Source organism: Hibiscus syriacus, unplaced genomic scaffold (assembly GCF_006381635.1).
Source record: "Hibiscus syriacus cultivar Baekdansim isolate YM2019G1 unplaced genomic scaffold, ASM638163v2 tig00116959_pilon, whole genome shotgun sequence".
Lineage (NCBI taxonomy): Eukaryota > Viridiplantae > Streptophyta > Magnoliopsida > Malvales > Malvaceae > Hibiscus > Hibiscus syriacus.
This window is the reverse complement of record NW_024063485.1, coordinates 599,750-620,688: the sequence shown is the minus strand read 5'-3', so window position 1 is coordinate 620,688 and position 20,939 is coordinate 599,750. Positions and strand designations below refer to the sequence as shown.

Below are 20,939 nucleotides of genomic sequence, written 5' to 3'. Positions count from 1 at the left end.
TGTTCACATGATTTAGCAATTGATGCATGGCATACATAAAGAAGCTGGAGTATAACTAATTTGCTTACTTGTCAAAGTTGTTAGGACTCTATTCTAGAAGCTGTAGGTTGTTATATTTTTTATCAATCTGCTATAAAAGCTTAAGCCTAGGTGATGTATAATTCACGTTTTTATGAATGAAAAGTATTTCCAGAATTCAGTTTGTTTTCCAAGCTTTGCTTACTGCAATGCTTCACATATCGATCCATCTCAATATAGAAGTTCAATCAATCCATCGAAGTATTCGAAAGCATGATGTTTGAGAAAGATCTTAATCTTGATGCAACCGAGCTCCGATTAGGCTTACCGGGAACATTGGAGGAGTCGGAGACACAAGCTTCGACAACTATTAGGATCAGCAACAAAAGAGCCTTGCCAGAAATGAATGAAGATTCTAGAACGCCCACTAAGTAAGCAAATGGGAAAAATCCATGTATTTTTATATAGTTTCTTTTCACTGATAAATGACAACTGATGATATATGCATGTAACATCGCAGGGCACAAGTCGTCGGTTGGCCGCCGATCCGATCTTACAGAAAAAACAACCTCCCAACGACGAAAATCGAGGCCGAAACAATAGGAATATACGTCAAAGTTAGCATGGATGGAGCTGCTTATCTTAGGAAGATAGATTTAAAGATTTACAAGGATACCCAGAATTGCTTAAGGCCATGGAAGACTTGTTCAAATTTAAAGTTGGTAAATATTCAGAAAGGGAAGGATACAATGGATCAGAATTTGTGCCTACGTATGAAGATAAAGATGGTGATTGCATGTTGGTTCGAGATGTACCATGGGAGTAAGTTCTTGACCCTGTTATAATATGTATTAAATTCATTAATTTTCTAACTTAAGCTAACATGAAATGCTTACAAATTTTATTATTTTTTAATACAGGATGTTCATTAATTCTTGCAAAAGATTGAGGATCATGAAAGGATCAGAAGCAAGAGGGTTGGGTTGTGATGTATGAAATCCCCATAATCGTACAAATTTTATGGGTTTTTCTGCTATGATTATCGGTATCCGATCTATTAACCGATTAAATTAATTCAGATACTGTAGAGGCGATGACAACCCTCTTAACTCAGTTTATTGTATTCGCAAACTTTAGAATTCGAACATATAAACTTGCTTAAGAAATCTAATATCTCATCTAACTAAACCAAATAGTTGTTGGTATTTTTTTGGGTTTTTTTTCTAAACAAGATTTTCATTAATTTTTGTGGAATTTTTACACAGGGAAATGTATGAGATTCATAAGGTTTTCCTTTTTTTTACATGTCTCATGTAACAAGGAAAGTTTATATTATTCATTTAAAAGATAAATCAAATCCATTTTGTAATTGTTTTCTTTTGACATGTATTAGTGATCTATCAATGTTTAGAAGAAAAAAATGAAAATTTTGGAGTTTGAAGTTCATCTAATATCACTCTTAATATTATTTTGTCAAAAAAAAAGTTAGAAGAGGAAGACAAAGGCACAAATCTCAAATTTCAGTAGTTAAAGGCATATCACATCAAAGTTTGAAATAAACTGATAATTTGTCTGATAAAGTCAATTTAGTAATTTTTTTTTGTCTGCCGAAGTTAAAAAAGAATGCACATTTTTTTAATAGGAATAAAAGTCGATACGATTTTAAGATATATTATTTTTTTAATTTCAAATCATTCAAATTAAGTTATTTGATTTAAGTTTAAATAATTTAAAAATTAAAAATTCTAATAATATCTTTTAATCTTTATCTAAGTAAAATAATATCAATTTTTGTACATTTGTGATGGGACAATTTCAACATAAAATGCATAACCAATAAAATCTATAATAAGAAATATGTGACTGACCATTAGTCGATCATAAAGAGACACATTATTATAATTTATTGGTTTGGTATGTATAAATTCGACATATGAATTACCATAAGAATACCAAAAGTTTTCTTCTCATAATTTAGCTATTAAATGAAGATAATCAATCAAAATTTACTTAACTATATTTATTCATAAACAATAGGATTTGTGACATTTATTTTAACTGATAAAAATATAATCTTTAAAAATTTGGAATATAAACTCACTAAGTTTAGCAAGATGAATAGTCATTATATAATCTAAAATTTATCTTTTATAATTGAGTAAATAATATTACAGACTATAAATTGTGAGTTGATAAATATATGTGGTTTATTTTGTACATGCATTTGCTAAAATCATATCAATTTTTTTTGCATTATGGATAAATGGACCTATATTTCAATCAGATATAAAAAATATTCAATTTCGATTTTGACTATTAATGTTCTAAATTTCTTTTGGGAACAAATAATACAATAACTTTAAGTTCTTTGATATTTATGTAATGCCTTGAATTGTGGGTTAGGAGTTTCTGATATATTCAATTTGGACCTTAGAATAAATCCCCTTAGCCCATGAAGAGTTTGACCCAAGTAGCATTTGATTTGGGCTTGAGATGAGCCCAACAAGTGCTAAAAAGGGTGTTTTTGATCTGGACCTAGATGTGTAGGGACTAGGGGAGTAATTATCCTATTTTTAAAACTAAAGGTTGAATCCCATTAATTTTGGATGATATCAAGTTTGAACCATTGCTCTTCTTTTTCACCATCTTCTTGTTTTCTTCTCCACCATATCTTCATCTCCTTTTTCTCGAAGTACCCCATAAAGCTTTTAACTTTGAGAGTTTCAAGCATCCATTTGAAATTCCAAGGTAAGATTTACAATTTTCATATTCCAAGCTTTCATTCAAGCTTTCATTCAAGCCCACATTTGTAATATTTGGCTTAGTTTTCCCAAGAGTGAGTTTTATGAATCTTAAGTTTCCAATATGTTTTTGGGAGAACTTTGAGTTGTAGGATCGTTTGTAACACCTTCTTAAGTTCCAAAATGAGTTAATAACTCATTTCCATGGTTTTTATTAGTGCAAGAGACGGGTGAGAGCTCCAAGGAAATAGGCAAAGAGAAGCTAATTCTTGGGGTGATTCAAGGACGTTTTTCAGTCACCTAGCTTCAAAGTAACACAATTCTAACTTGACATACCTCATGTAGCTCATTAAATATGCATGAATGGTATGTTTTGTTCATGAAAGCAAGCTAGATTAATTTCATGCTAAATTCCATATTTTTTGTTTGCAAGCATGAAAGTTAATTCCCCTTTGACCTCTAAGACCTCAAATAAGACTTTAATATGACTTTTTAGTCTTAGAGGAGTGTACGGATGATATTTAGATGCATTTTCGCACCCAAAATAGGGCACTTCAGGTCATCAATATAGGTATTGGAAGAACAATACCAATATTGTTCTTTGTGAAAAGCAAGCTATATTAATTTCATGCTGAATTCCATATTTTTTGTTTGCAAGCATGAAAGTTAATACCTTTTGACCTCTAAGACCTCAAATAAGACTTTAATAGGCCTTTCTAGTCTTAGAGGAGTGTACGGATGATATTTAGATGCATTTTCGCACCCAAAATAGGGCACTTCAGGCCATCAATATAGGTATTGGAAGAACAATACCAATATTGTTCTTTGTGAAAGGCAAATTTGTAAGGGCAATATCTATAATCGAGGTCCAATATAAATACTCAGAGGGTAGTATCGATACTGGTTGCAAGTTTCATATTCTAGAAGCCAAATTTGGTACCGATACCCAAGGGCAGAGTATCGATACTCCTAATATTTCCCATAGAAGTATCAATACCAAGGCATTTTTCAAAACTTCAAAGCTATTTTTGGTATTGATACTCACCCAATGGTTAGTATCGATATTGCTGACACAATATCAATACCATCATTGATTATTGAGCAATTTTGGTCCAATCTGTTTAGGTGTGTGGGCTTGGGTGTTTTAAGTTTGAATAAGCTTCAAGTATATGATACAAGTGAAAACAATCAAGATAACTAAATTCTCACCTAGAAATCAAGCAAGATAGGATAACAAAAGATTGGCCTTTGTGTGATGCTCGGGAAACAGTTAGGACACCTGAGTTACTTTATCATTATAACAATCGTCCTCTGTTTGTGAAATATCTAGATATTGTTTGATTTTGTACGTATTCAATGAATGCAAATTCTTGATCGTACCAGTATGCATCTGATGCATGTAAATTCTAGATCGAACCTTATGCTCGAATAAGTCCGAAATGTGAGCTTTTGATGCACGTAACTTTTGGTCCACACCCCAACATCGTGTGTATCCGAGATAAAATAGGTCTATAAGTTCTGATACACGTAAATTCCAATTCTTACCCTGAAGCTATCACGTTCTCGATATGCTAGTGTGTTATCTGAGATGCACGTAAATTCCTCCGACCACACCTCTTGGCCTATCTCATGTTTGTTATGTACTTCCATATGTTTATTACTTTGCTCATCGACAAGTTCATGTAATGTATGCATGTAGTATTGCATAGTTATTTTTGTGGCACTGAGCTAGTGAGCTCGGCGTATGGAATGTGTTTCCGTGTGTAGGTTAGTAAGGGATCGTTGAGGAGCCTATATGTAACACCTTAATCCAGTTCGACCCGAAGATCCATGGAAATAAAACAAGATAATTTGAGTTTACAAAATGATGTGGAGCTCCGAAATAGTATCTCAAAATAATACAGTACCAAATACAAATCAGAGTTACAACTGAATATATATAAGGGTCCATATATAGTACATGCAATCTAAATATGACTCAAGACGTACTCAGAAGGTCTCTGAAAATCTGGTCTGTTTCACTAGAATATTTGGTGACGATAACTCCCCACGAACTGCCCCTAAGAACCTACACATAAAAACACATTCCAAACTCTGAGCTTACGAGCTCGTGCCTCATTAAAAACTATACTATACTAGAATGCATTCAACATCCTAAAACAGGGCCAGTGACCAAATTGTAAGAATTTAAAATTTAGTGGTTTAATTAGAATAACTGAAAAAGTTCAAGGATTTATTTTGGAAAATTTTATTTTGGACTTGATATAAAAGTTGGTCTATTGGAAGGGTATTATGGTCTTTTCAAAGGAAAAAATTTTATCTTCCCTCTTTAAGTGATATAAAACACATGGGAAATGAGAGAAAAGCTTATCTAAAGCCTTATTCTTCCTCTCCACCGTGGGTTCTTGCTTAAGGTGAGTATGTTTCTTAGTGTTTATTCCTTTCATTTTAAGGTTGTTTTTTTTATTATTGGAGCATTAATAAAGCTTAAGGAATCTTAAAGAGAATTAGAAACTAAACGATGGACAAGTTATGAGAGATTAAGTAAAACAAGTTTTTGAGTGAATTGTTGAAAAAAAAGAGTAAATGGATTTTGAAGTTGAATTTTACTTGTCATAAGTTAAAATAAGAGATTCAAAGTGTTAGAAATGAATTTGGAACATGTTGATAAATTGGTAAGATTTTTAGTTCCAAGTGTTCTCATGAGATATTGAATGTTTGGATGTGTTAAATTGATATAAGATGGTTTGAGTAATTATATTTGAGTTTAAGGAATTGAAAGAAGTTAGTAGAGTGGAAGTTAAGTAAGTTTTGGAAAATTTTCAGGTAAAATAGGTAAGTTATGGGCATGGGGTATCGGTATTATTCATCCAGTACCGATACTTCAAAGCTAAAGGAGTATAAGTTAAGCTTAGGGTATCGATACTGAAGGAACAATATCGATACCATATGATATAATCCGATGAGATCTTTAGGAAGTATCGATACCTAAAGAGCGGTATCGGTACTAGTTAAAAGGGTATCGATACCAAGTGTCCAATATCGATACCATTATCAAGTTATAATTACATAATATTAAAATGGTATCGGTACCTAGGTGGTATCGATGCCATAAGAAGGTAGTATCGGTACTATAGTATGAGTACCGATACTATTAAGCTTGAAATGCCAAATTAAGTGGTTCTTTCAGCTTTAGTTATATTGATTGGTTATAAGCAATTCAAACTTTGATATTCATATAAGTCGTATATTCGTGTAGATATCGATCGAAGACAAGTTCAAGAAGATTCGAAGCTACAAGAATGTACAAGGGTCATAAGTGCTTATAGTGACTAGTGAGGCTCAGGTGAGTGCATATGATTATAGTCCATGATTATATGGAAATTAGACTTGTGATGAGTCTATTTCCATGTTTTGATTTTTATGAACGCGTGAAAATAAGTATATTCAAACTTTGATATTCATATAGTCGTATATTCGTGTAGATATCGATCGAAGACAGTTCAAGAAGATTCGAAGCTACAAGAATGTACAAGGGTCATAATGCTTATAGTGACTAGTGAGGCTCAGTGAGCTATGATTATAGTCCATGATTATATGGAAATTAGACTTGTGATGAGTCTATTTCCATGTTTTGATTTTTATGAACGCGTGAAAATAAGTATAGTTGGTAGCTAGGTGTTCTCGATTTAAGTAATTTTGTGAATCTGTGACATGTGAATATGAACCCTATGAAATGTTCTAAGTTTAAGGGAACTATATGACATATATTATATTGTATGATAATGATTTAGGTGAATACATGATAACAAGGTATAAGTTATATGAATTAGATCTATGCGAACTGATATAATGAACTTCTGTGATTAAATGAATACTGAGATAAGTTAAGTAGCATTGATATATATATATAATAATAATAAAATGAGAATATGATATAAGTTAGGAAATATTGGCATAAGTAATTATTCTAACATGTAATATTAGTTGTATGGTAATTATATAAGAAACCATATGAGAATACATGTTTAAGTAACAAAATTTGTGAAACTGAACTATGTGAATATATGAAACCAATATAAACTTTATATGATATAGATGATCATGGAAATCTATAAGATAAGTTATATTGTATTGATATACGAATTATATTAAGATATGTATAATAGTAACTGCTTAAATTATATGGGTTGAAAGGTGATCATAAGAGAATAAATAATAAGTTATGTGATATAAGTTATGTGATTACATGTATGCATCAATACATCTTGCTTGCATTACATGTTATGTGATATCAAGTTATGTGATATGTGTTATAAGATAATGATCTAAGTGACTACATGAAAATGTTACATGAACCATGTGATATATGTTATGAGATATGACCCATGTCACTACATGTGAAATGATATAAGTTATGTGATGATTTGTGTGACTATATTGAATATGTGACAAGAATAAATGATAATACCCATATTATGTAATATGAGAGATAGGGGTATAGTTGGCATGCTAAGAGTCGAGGGTTCTATGTGGTCCCTCAGGACAATTATGTGGCACTTCGTTGCAAACCTATGTGGTCCTTCAGGACAACTATGTGGCACTTTGGTGCAAATTACAAGCTGTGGTGACAACATTTGTGTGCAACGTCAATGCACTCACATATATGTAGTTCTCACAAATATACCATAGGCTAATAAAAGAAATAACCAAAATAAACCTTATGTGATGTTATGTGTGTTTTTTTGTGAAATGTGTTATATGCTTTGTATAGATAATAAGTTCAAGATTATATGATAAAATGAATTATTGATGATGATAATGATGATAGTTGTGTAATTATGCATTTCGTTATATATAATATTATATGATTTTGTCTGATATGATGATATTAAATGTTCTTGTATTGTTAAATAATTAAGGTTACATTATCCATTTTATATATGCCCCACTAAGTCATCGACTTAGCATGTGAATGTTTCATACATAGGTTCTGAAAAAAGAATGTAATTATATTTATTTTTTTAGTAAATGTAGTTGGCATGTAATTAAGGATTTGAATTGTATACGCTCTGATTGGTTTGAAAAACTTTTGGTTGAAAATGCATACATTAAGCAGTTTTATTTAAAATAAGTTTAAATGATCATTATTTTGTACAAGTATATGCTTTGAAAAGTTAATGTTACACCTCGGACTTGTATCAGGATTGGATACGGGTCGGGGGTGTTACACATTCACTAAATGAAATGGAAAGTGCCACAGGTGTAAGCATACAACTACTGAACTAGTAATCTGTGGCTAGCATCATGGTGCGGCTGAGGGATTCTGCATCTCGGAGCTTATGCACCTCTCTAGCACTGTCGATGTACCCTCGGGTACACCTAGAGTGAGATCCAGAATTTTGCATTGGAAGTGTACACCTGCCAACTTACTCTGTCGAGTCTTGGGACATATCTGCCCAGTTGGCCACTGAAGTGCATGGCACGGACTAGGATCCACTGACTATCGTATTTTGTTAGAAGGAACTCGGGTGTCTTGGCTATTTTCCGAGCATCAAACAAGGCTAGTTTTATGTTAACCAAGTTGTCACTGTTTCCATTATTCTTATATTATTTGTTGGTATTTCTTGAAGTCTTATTTTCTATTATCCGAGTGTGTTTGGGCTACCTTGGGTCTGATCTAATATCAATAGAATTATTTATCTAAAATTGTCCGTTAGTACCAATATTGGTTCCTTAGTATCGATACCCACCTACTGGTATTGATACCCTGTTGATTGATTAGGTTCTTTGAATAGATAGTATCGATACTCCTGAAGGAGTATCGATACTCTGGCTCTGGGTATCAATACTAAATTAAGTACCAATAACAAATTTACGTTCGATGTTTTTGAAAAAATAATCCTGGTATCGATACTCCCCTTGGGGTATCGATACCACTGCCTTGCTATCAATACTCAATGTGAGTATCAATACCAAAATGTATTCTACTTAATTTGTCTCGATACCACCCAACCAGTATCAAAACCAGGACCTTAGTATCGATACTCTATAAATGAATATTGATACTTTCCCTTTTAAAATTGCCTATTTTTACGCTTAATAGAAGAACAATATTGATATTGTTCTTACAATATTGATGCCCCTGCTAAAAAAAGCCATGTTTTGAATTGAAAAATCCTATCTTTCTACCCTAAAATCCCTAGTGAGGTCCCTAACTGATGTTTAAGTGTTTTATATGATATTAGGGGTCATAAATAGGTCTGAAAACATGTTGAAACACCCAAATCATGCATCTAACATGTAAATGCTTCAAGCTCATACAACTTACTACATTTCATCTAAATGATCTACACATGGTATAGTTGAGTTAGAAATTAGTTACATAATTGTTTAGGTTGTAGGAAAAGTCAATGGCTCAACCCAAGGTGAGCTTCTCCTTCCCCTAGATTTAGAGCTCTCACCCACTTCTTTCTCTAACATTAAGCAATAAAAAGATGACTAACTGAATTTAAGGTTTAAGAAAGGTTTAGGAACACTTCTAAAGGTCTAAACTTCTTGAAAAATAGATTGGAACTCAAGGGTTCTCTAAAACCTCCTAAAATCCATTTCCAAAAACCATGGCCAAACATTATGTTTGGGAGCTCAAAATGAAGCTAGAAATGTGGAGATGTTGATTCTTACCTTATCTTGATCTTGAAAGACTTAGAAATCTATAAAGTTTCTATCTTTTGGAATTGGTGAGAATAATGAGATAAAGAGGAGATGAGAGAAGAAAATAAGAGTTAGTGGGCAAATGAGAATGGGGGTTTCATATATCCCCATCCTTTATTGATTATTAGCTTTAATTTCAATCCATGGTCTAATTACACTTCTCGTCCACTTGATTTTATATAGAAATTAAAAATATCCTTTTTATTTTCTATTGGGCTTAACTGAAGCCCAATTCTACCTCAAGTTGGGTCAAAGATTCCAACAAGCTAGAGAATTGATCCAAGGCCTATCTCGGGTTAGCCTAGAACTCCCAACTCAGAATCCAGGATGTTACAACTCTACTCTCCTAATTAAAATTATGTCTTCAAAATTTACCTGGGTAGAAGATGTGAGGATACTGAAGTTTCATGTCATCATCAATTTCCCAAGTTGCTTCCTCCATGCCATGGTTGCTCCATATCACTTTCACTTAAGGAATCCTCTTATTTCTTAACTCCTTGACGTCTTTTACTAAGATTCTGATTGGCTCCTCTGTATAGGTCATGTATAATATGCCCTCAATTTGTTATAGGGGTATGATATGAGAAGAATCTTAATGGTATCTTCTGAGCATGGATAGATGGAACCCATTTTGAATGTTCTCCAATTTTGGTGGTAAGGCTAACCTGTAAGACACTCGTCTGACTCCATAGAGTACTTCGTAAGGTCCTATAAAATGAGGAGTCAACTTTTCTTTACACCTGAAGTGGAGTAATTTCTTCCATGGGGAAACCTTGAGGAACACCTTGTCCCTAACTGTGAACTTTATATCCTTATGCTTCAAATCTAGGTAAGGCCCCTGTATATCTGAAGCTTCATTTAGTCGGCTCTCGATTAGTCAAACTTTTTCCTGTATCTCTCTAATCAATTTTGGCCCCACTATCTTACCCTCACTGAGCTCTATCCAACATATAAGAGTCATACACTTGTGCCCATATAAGGCCTCATATGGAGCCATCTAAATGCTTGACTGAAAACTATTGTTGTAGGCAAACTCCACTAATAGTAAGTGGTCCTCCCAACTACCCTTTAGACCAATGACATTACACTTGAGCATGCCCTTAAGGATCTGGATAACTCACTCTAACTGACCATCTGTCTGAGCATGGAATATTATGCTAAAGTGTAGTTTAGTGCCTAAGGATTTATGTAGGGTTTCCCAGAAGCGAGAAGTGAATCGAGAATCTTTGTCCGATATGATGAAGTTCGGTACACTGTGTAATTTAACTATCTCATGAATGTATAATTGAGCTAACCTTTCAAGGGTATAGTCTATTCTAACTGAAAAGAAGTGAGCTGATTTGGTTAGACGGTCTACTATAACCAAACTGTGTCGTGTCTCTGTCTGGTCATTGGTAACCTAGTATCAAAGTCCATGGTAATCTTGTACCATTTCCACTAAGGAATCTAAATGGGCTGTAGCAAACCTGATAGAAACTACTGTTCTGCCTTAACTTATTGACACACTAGACATCTAGCGACGAACTCTGACGCTTTCTTTTTTATACCTGACCAAAAGAAAAATCGGCGAAGCCTCTATAACATCTTGTTACTGTCTGGGTGTACTGAGAGTGGACTACAATGTTCGTCATGGAGAATCTTTTTGTATAACTAAATGTTTGCAAGTACGCACAAACAACCCCTGAAGTATAAAATGTCTCCATCGTACAACTTGAAACCTTGGGCCTCACCTTGACGGACATGTTCAATCTGAGTTCTCAGCCGATCATCCAAAACTCTACAGTCTCTTGATTTTACCTAACAATTTTGGTTCAACTCGTAACTTGATTGATAACCCCCATCGATGGATAAACTCTATTGTGCTAAAAGGGCCCGTAACTCTAATATTGACTTCTTACTCAAGGCGTCTGCAACAACATTAGCCTTTCCTAGGTAGTAGTCTATCACATAGTTGTAATCCTTAAATAATTTGACCCATATGCACTGTCTGAGGTTTAACTCCTTTTAAGTGAGAAGATAGTTGAGGTTTTTGTCATCGGTGAAGATATGATAATTCTCACCAAAGAGGTAGTGTTGCCAAAATAGTTGCTAAGTCTAATTCATGGGTGGTGTTGGGACGTGTAAGGATAAAGTTTACCCTTATGCATCAAAACACATCCAAGACCATTCAGGGAAGCATCACTGGAAACCATGAAGTCCTTACTCGACTCTGATTGGGTCAACACTGGGATTTGGGTCAAGAAGACCTTTAACTGCTCAAAGTTTTCTTATCGTTTCTCATTCCAAATGAAGGGACTCGTTTATGAAGCAGTTTGGTCAATGGGGCGACTATTATCGAGAAACACTGAATGAAATGACGATAGTACCCGGTTAATTCAAGGAAGCTGTAAACCTATGAAACATTCTTAGGTGGCTCTCTCTCCACTATAGCTTGATTTTTTTTTGTCGACTCTGATGTCATCTTCCAACAAAACATGTCCCAATAATGATACCTCTGATAGCCAAAACTCACACTTTCTGAATTTAACATACAATTGTCTAATTCTAAGGGTCTGAATGATGATACAGAAATATTGATCATGCTCCTCCTCTAATCGGGAGTACACCCGAATGTTATCTATAAATACCACCATAAACTGATCCAAGTATGGGTGAAAGACTCAGTTCATTAGGTCCATGAATGTTGTCGGGGTGTTGGTGAGTCCAAACGACATTATAAAAAACTTATAAATGATCGTACCTTGTCCTGAAAGTTGTCTTTTCCATATTCGTATCTTTGACTTTTAGTTGATAATAGCCTGACCGTAGATTAATCTTGGAAAAGGCGCACGCTCCTCTCAGCTGGTCAAAGAGGTTGCCTATCCTAGGGAGTGGGTAACGGTTCTTGATGGTTAACTTATTTAACTGCCTATAGTCGATGCACAACCTCATCTACCTATCTTTCTTTTTAACAAACAAGATCAGTGCTCCTCAAATAGAGAAGCTTGGTCGAATGAAACCCTACTATAACAACTCTTGAATATGAGCGTTTAACTCTTTTGGTTCTGTCGGTGCCATACGATAGGGAGCAATGGACACCAGAGCTGAACTTGGCATTACTTTAATTCCAAACTCCAACTCAGGCTCGGGTGGAAAACATGACAGTTCCTCTGGAAACTCGTCAGGAAAATTCCACGTTGTTCGTATATCCATGAGTGTAGGGAATGAGGTTCAGGTGTCGACTACATGAGCCATGAAGGCCTTACACCCACAGTCGATTATTCTTTGGGCTTTTAAAATCGAAACTAGTCTTTTCCATCTAGACCTCTCACTAGTCATCACTAACTTGGTCCCATCAACTTTTCTAAGTTTAATCTACCTGGCTTTGGATCTTAAACTGGCATCATGCTTGTTTAATCAATCCATCCCCAAGATATTGTCGAACTCTCTGAAGGGTAACTCCATCAAATCTGCAGGGAATGTCTGATCCTGAATTCTTACTGGGCAACGTCTAAATTTTTTTTTGATGAGGACATTTAAACCTAAGGGGCTCGTTACTCGAAAACCTATCACAAGATCCTCTGTAGGGGTTTCGATTTCTTAGACTAGTTTAGAGTAAATGTAAGAGTGGGTGGAATCGGGGTCTATCAAAGTAGTGATTGGTAAGGAAATGACTATAAATGTACCTGATATGACATCTATCGCGTCGAAATCCTCTCAGGCTTGCTCTAAATATTGTCTAGAGGCCATTCTCAACACTACACTAGTCACTGATCTAGCCGTCCCACGGCTCTACTATTCATACACAACATTACCACCCCTAGTTGGCCCTTGGTCTCTCTACACTGATGGTATCAAATATTGAGTCGCCACTGATACTGCACCTTGAGCTCTTGGGAAGTATATGACAAAATGATCTCTAGAGCCTCACCTGTAGTAACCTCTAAATCCCAGCTGGCATATCCTCAGATGTCTCTTCTCATATTGAGTACATGTGGTATAGGTGTACCCTCTAGACAGCCCACTAGCAACCTTCCTCGAAGATTTATTCAACGATCTCCTCATCGAGTCAGATCTACCTCCACGACCCAAAATCTCTCTAATATTCCTCGACTGAGATGTTTGAGGCCTCGAATAACCCTAATTATCCCTTTCCCTCTTGGTTAGAGTCCAATAAGGTCTTGCAGACATAGTGGATCTTCTAAATGATCATGTTTCCTCACTGGACTATCTAACATATCTCTCCAAATCCCTCTTAACAACTTTTCCCTAGTGGGTCAGCTGAACGAAGACCCTAGGATGATTAGCTGCAAGGTGGGTTAATATGTCACCATGAAGGCCCTCTCTAAATCGGTAACAGCGATGCTCCTCAGTTGGTATTAACTCTGTCTCATATTTGCTAAGCTTGAGAAATTCTCGCTCATACTTCAACACAAAGCGATCACCCCGAGTCAAGTGCAATAACTGCTCCATCAGGTCATTGGTGTGGATTTGCTTGATGTACTTTTCTTTAAAATTAGTGAGAAATTGCTCCCAAGTCAGCCTCTCTCGCTCTATCTCCATCTCAAAATTCTTCCACCAATCTATTGTGTCACCTTTAAATAGGGAGGTGACGCACTCTAGGTTACTCGCTGGGGTAAGATACAACTGTATAAGGGTGCAGAGCGTCTTTATGAGCCACTGGTCTGCAACTATCGGATCCTCATCCTTTGAACCAAAGAACTAAGTAGTCTTATATCTACGGTGTCGCTCTACTGGGGACTCATAATGAATGGCTACTAGCTGAGTTGGAGGTACTCGTGGAGGAGGTGGTCTAGCTGAAGAACTTGGGAGAGACCTAGCTATTTGTCTATGTACAGAGGTGAGGTCCCTAAAAATGTCGCCTCCTCAACCCCCACATCTAAGAGGCCTCTGACTGAGAGGTATCCGAGATGAACTTATAATTGGTATATGACTCTAATGAGGCATGACTCTAATTTCTACCATCCTAACTATAGGCTCGATTATCTACCATGAGTTCTATATGAAATTAGAAAGAGAAAGTGGGCCATTATCGTTATTCCATTTGTTATAGTACTCTTTACTCCCTAGAGGCATATACATATACGAACACTAACTGAATCAAACCTACAGGTCCAAGGAATGACTTATCCTGGATGCTCTGATACCAGTAAATATAACACCCTAATGTAGTTCGACCCAAAGATCTATGGATTAAAATGTTACACGGGACTACCAAAATAGTAACCCAAAATTTTTATTTAAAACCTATTTATAATCACTGAAAAATAAATCATACATAATAATAATAAAAAAAACAAGATAATATGGGTTTACAAAACAATGAGGAGCTCTGAAATAATATCTAAAAATAATACAATACCAAATGTAAATCAGAGTTATAACTGAAAATGGATAAGGATCCATATATAGTACATTCCCTTTAAATATGACTCAAGACGTTCTTTAAAGGTCTCTAAAATTCTGGTCTAATGCACTGAAATATCTATTAATAATAACTCTCCATGACTCTACCCTTAAGAACTTGTGCACGAAAACATATTCTGAACCCTAAGGTTACGAGCTCAATTCTTCACTAAAAACTACACTATACTAGATGCATTTACTAAATGAAATGGCAAGTGGCACTAGTCTGATCATACCACTACTGAACCACTAATATGTGGATGATATTATGGTCCAGCTGAGGGATTTTGCATCTTAGAGTTCATACACCACTCTAGCACTGCTGATGTACCCTTGGGTACACCTAGGGTGAGATCCAAAATTATGCATCGGAAGCATACACCCACCAACTTACTACATCGATTTGGGACATCTGCGCCTAGTTAGCCATTGAAGTGCATAACACTGACTTTGATCCACTGACTATCCTATTCTACTAGAACGAACTCGGGTGTCTTGGTTGTTTCCCGAACATCAAACAAGGCTAGTTTTATGTCAACCTAGTTGTCACTGTTTCTACTATTATGATATTATTTATTGATATAACTTGAAGTCGTATTTGCTATTATCCGAGCGTCTTTGGGGTACTTCAGATCTATTCTAATATCCATAGAATTATTTATCTAAAATTATCTGTCGGTACTGATAATGGTCTCTTAGTATCGATATTAAACCCTTGCTATCGATAAACACTTGCTGGTATCAATACCCTGCTGACTAATTAGGTTATTTGAATAGATAATATCGATATTTCTCTGGGAGTATCGATATTTCTCTAAGAGTATCGATATTCTAGCTCTGGGTATTGATACTGGACTGAGTACCAATACCAAATTTAGGTTTGATATTTCTAAAAAAATAATCTAGATATCGATACTCCCCTTGGGGTATCAATACCACTGCCTTGGCATCGATACTCTATGTGAGTATCAGTACAAAAATTGTATTATATTTAATTGGTCTCGATACCATCCAGTTAGTATCAAAATAGTGACCCTAGTATCAATACTCTATGAATGAGTATCAATAATCCTTTTTTTAATTGCCTATTTTTACGCTTGATTGAAGAACAATATCGATATTTTTTTTACAGTATCGATACTCTGCTACGAAAAGTATTGTTTTGGCTCGAAAGATCCTATCTTGCTACCCCAAAACCCTTAGTGAGGTCCTCAATTCATGTTAAGTGTTTTATGTTATATTAGGGGTCATAAATAGGTCTGAAAACATGTTGAAACACCCAAATCATGCATCTACCATGGAAATGTTTCAAGCTCATACAACCTATCACATTTCATCTAAATGACCAACACATGGTATAGTTGAGTTAGAACTGATTTACATAAGTGTCAATGGCTCAACCCAAGGTGAGCTTCTCCTTCCCCTAGCTTTGGAGCTCTCATCCACTTCTGTCTCTAACAAAAATCAATGCAAAGATAACTAATTAAATTTAGGGGTTAAGAAAGGTTTAAGAACACTTCTAAAGGTTTAAGAACTCAAGGGTTCTTTAAACCCTCTTAAAACCTATTTCCAAAAACCATGACCAAAAGCTCAAGTTGAAGCTATAAATGTGGAGATGTTGGTTATTATCTTATCTTGATCTTGAAACAATTAGAAATTTATAAAGTTTCTAGTTTGGAATTGGTGAGAAGAAGGAGATGAAGAAGAGAGAAGAGAAGAAAATAGGAGTTGGTGAGAAAATGAGGATGAGGGTTTCTAACATGATATCACCATCCTTTATTATTTATCAGCTTTAATTTAAAACCATTGTCTAACTACATTTCTGGCCCTCTTTATTTTGGCTAGAAGTTAAAATTATCCTTTTTACTTTCTATCAGGCTTAAATCAAGCCCAATTCCACCTCAAATTTGGTCAAAGCTTCCAGCAAGCTAGAGAATTAATCCAAGGCATGCATCGTGTAATCCTAAAACTCTCAACCTGGGATTCAGGGTGTTACACTATCACATCAGTACATTCTGAACCAGACGATTTTTAGAGTATGTCTTAAGTATATTTAGAGGGCATGTATACTATATGGACCTTGTATTATTAGAGTCATAACTCTATTTTTTTACACTAAATTTTCGTATTTGTACTTATTTAGGAGACTTCCATATTTTGTAAACTTTAAATTCATTTCCACATATGATGATGAATGAATTTGATATTTATATTTTGAAAAGAAATTTTTGGGTTAACCATTTTAGTGGTCTCATGTGACATCTAATCCATGTATCTTTGGGTCTAAATTAGGGTATTACATTTAGTGGTATCAAATCGTCCATGTTTAGTTTTTCCTAGGACTCGCGGGTCAAAGTTAGAAAATGTATCTGTAAGTACATGCCGCAAGAGTGTCAAGAATACTTAAGATTCTGTAATGACGATAGTGACCACTCTTTCTTTTTTTTATTTCAGATATTCGATCATGGCTGAATATACAATCCCTAGTCATGAGGGCTAGGAGGAGAGTCGCGCCTCTTTGGCTGGAGATTTTGGTAATAAGTATGCCCCGAACTTTGAGCATGAGATGTCTGTGAAAGCTGATGCCGATAAGGTAACCTTTTTTTTCATGACTTGACGTTAACTCTTAGGTAGATTATCTGAACTATTCTGAATCTAGCAGCTATGCCATCTTCCTCACTTGTACCGCAGGTTCATCCTATGGTGGCGTCTTAGGAGTTCTGTATCGAGAGGCTCTATAGGTACATTGTAACTCTAGACCTGACTCAGGCATTATGACCAAGTCTAGGTGGTCACATATCAAATACATAAAAATGCATTACAAAAATTAAAATCCAGGTAATGGAGTGGTGTAAAATAACCACCAGAAAATCCATTTGGTAAACAAATAAAGTTCAGAGTTTAAACCAAAATACTGACGATACAATATATCGAGACACTAAAATAAATACGTGTCACCAAAATACATATCAAAAGTGGCATACGAAAGTATACAAGTAAAAAAATAGAGAACAATCTAGTCTCCTAATGCCAAGTCCGCTAGCCTACTGTCAGAGAGTATCTGTAAGGTTGAAAATTAAAGGGTAAGCTAAAAAGCTCAGTGTACTCCTTACGGTGAATAAAGAAATTCATACAATTATTTTAGTGAAATTTTATTTAGAAAACATGCTTTTAAAATTATGGACACTACCCCCATCCAAACACTGAAATGTATAGGTTCCTCAAAACCATCACCTACCTGTAAGCCCAGAAGAACCTCATACTGAAAGTATAAGGCCTATAGAAGGTCAACCTATGCACAAAGCAGAGGTACCCACAAAGGGTCATAGTAGTCATAGACTAAACCATGCCTGAGACACTTCCTTCCATCATACCCCTCAATGATAGTGAAAATGGAAATAAATTTATAAATCAATAAATCATTCAATTTTCCAAAATAAGATACAAAAATATGATAACCAGAGATCATATAAAAAATATACAGAAATTAGAGCATGTAGTAAAACAGATGTCATGTAACCAGAATATTTAGTATCACCAGAAGTTTTAAACCAATTCAAACAGATAATTCAAAACGAAAATTATAACACCAATAGGAACACACCTGAACCAGTCTAAGTAATCTAGTACGATAGTCTACTAGAGGGTTTGCCTATCACGAACGGTGGCAGTGCTAGATCCTACGAATCGAAAAACTAGGTTACAAGTTTAGAAATAAATAACAAACCCTAAATAGGTAATTTATGAAAACCTACTAGTAGCCCTCGAAGAATATGAGTCAAGCTAATCAGTCGAATAGGACGCACTAGTTCGAGTCGACCCTTAGTAAGGGGAATCGCGAGTAGCTTCACAAAACTACAATCCCAAATCAATTCTACATTTAAATTCTATATAATTATACAGAAATACTAAAAATACTAAGTATTTTCAGATAAAAGGGCATGGACCGGGCGGGTTAGCGGGTCGGGTTGACCCATTTCTAGAAGGTTTCCAAAGCAAGAACCAGACCCCACGTGCGACAGCATCATATGGGGGTACGTACAAAAGCTAAGGCATTAATTTTTTTAAATTAATTAAAAATTATTTTGAAGCTAAAAAGGGTCACTTACCAAGCTCGGGTCACAACGACGAATGACAGAGAACCTGATTAAGCTTAGCGAAAACTTACTTTCTCTCACCCTTTCACACGCTGATGACGGAGGCCAAGAAACTGGCATTGTTGGACTCATGATGATAAGAAAAACACAATGATAGGGACGGTGTCAAAAACAGAGTGATTGTCTATGGCGAAACAAAGTTTGAATATGGTTGGAGATAAAATATAAAAGAGGAAAGATAGACAGAATAAAGAAAAATTGAGTTTGTAAAACACAGAGTTGACTAACTTTTATGGGAACCAAACTTGAAAATGAAAAAATCATGCTAGAGGTCCTTGAGCTTTTGATACTTCTAGATTTTGGTCTGAAACTAATAGAAATTTTGCTTTGGTCCTGAATTTAACCGAAATTTAAAACTAATACCAAAAATTTACTTAAGAAAAAATTTGGCCCGCACTTTGGGGTGTGACAACTCTCCCCTTAAAAGAAATTTCATCCTCAAAATTTACCTGATCTAAACAAATGTGGAAACTGATCTTTCATCGACTCTAATGTCTCAAAACTAGCCACTTTGGGATTGCAATTGCTCCATTGAACTTTGGCCATCGGAATCCTCTTATTCTGAAGAACTCTCTCATATCGATCTAAAATATGAACATGTTCTTCCTCATAAGACATGTCTGGTCTCAAATCTATATCCTCAATATGAATAACATGACTAGATCTGGATAGTATCACCTCATCATAGAAACGTGGTAGACATTATGAATTCAACTAATCTTGGGAGGTAACTCGAGTTGATAAGCAACAAGTCTTACTCTATTCAAAATGTGATAGGGTCCAATTAATCTTGAACTCAACTTACCATTTTGTACAAATCTCAACACCTTCTTCAATGAATATACTTTTCAAAAAAGCTTGATCCCCAACCTCAACCTCCATATCCTTTATTCTCTGATTAGTGTAAGATTTCTATCTATCAAAGACCTTTCTCAGGCGATCACGAACCAATCTGACAATATCCTCGATCTCCTAGACTAACTCTAGACCCAAAATTATCCTGTAATACAACTCAGTCCAACAGATAGGAGTGCAAAATTTCCGTCTATACATAGTCTCATGCGGTTCCATGCGAATGATAGACTGATAGTTGTTATTATGCGTGAACTCGGCTAACGGTAGGAAATCTTCTCAACAACCACGAAAATTAATCACACATCATCGTAACATGTCCTCCATAACCTGTATTACTCTCTCAAACTGACCATGACTCTGTGGATGAAAAGACTTACTGAAGTTCAGACGAGTACCTAGAGCCTCGTGCAGAGCCTCCTAAAATCTAGAAGAAAACCTCTGATCTCAATCATAAATAATGGATAATGAAAAACAATGAAGTCTGACAATCTCAAAGATAAACAACCTAAGTAGCTTGATTAAAGAATAATTAATTCGAGTCGGAATAAAATAAACTGATTTGGTGAGTATATCAATAATCACTTTGATAGAACCCTTTTTAGAATAGGTTAGAAGCAAACCAGTCACAAAGTCCATTATAATCCGCTCCCATTTCCACTCTAGAATCTTTATAGCCTGCAACAACCCAGACTGATACTGATGTTATTCCTTGACATGCTGACAAGTCATAAACCACACTACATAACTAGAAATATCTTTCCTCAAACCAACCCAAAAGTAACCTTTCTTGAGATTCTTGTACATCTTGGCTCCACCAGAGTGCATAACATAAGGCCTACTATGGGCTTTCTGAAGAATAGTTTATCTTAACTCCTCATCCCTAGGAACACATTAATGACCATGGAAGCACATAATACCATCTTGGTCAAATGAATAATCCTAACTCGAACCCTGCTCAACTTGCCTAATAATGGAAAAAAGGAGTTATACTGAAGTTGTTTAACCTTGATCTCACCGGTTAAGGTCGGCTTAACATGTAACTCTGCCA

General features: G+C 35.3%; 1 pseudogene; it reads left to right on the top strand.

The window, feature by feature from the left end:
• Positions 1-240: 240 nt before the first annotated feature.
• On the top strand, positions 241-1,098 carry LOC120189714 (annotated as a pseudogene).
• Positions 1,099-20,939: the final 19,841 nt, after the last annotated feature.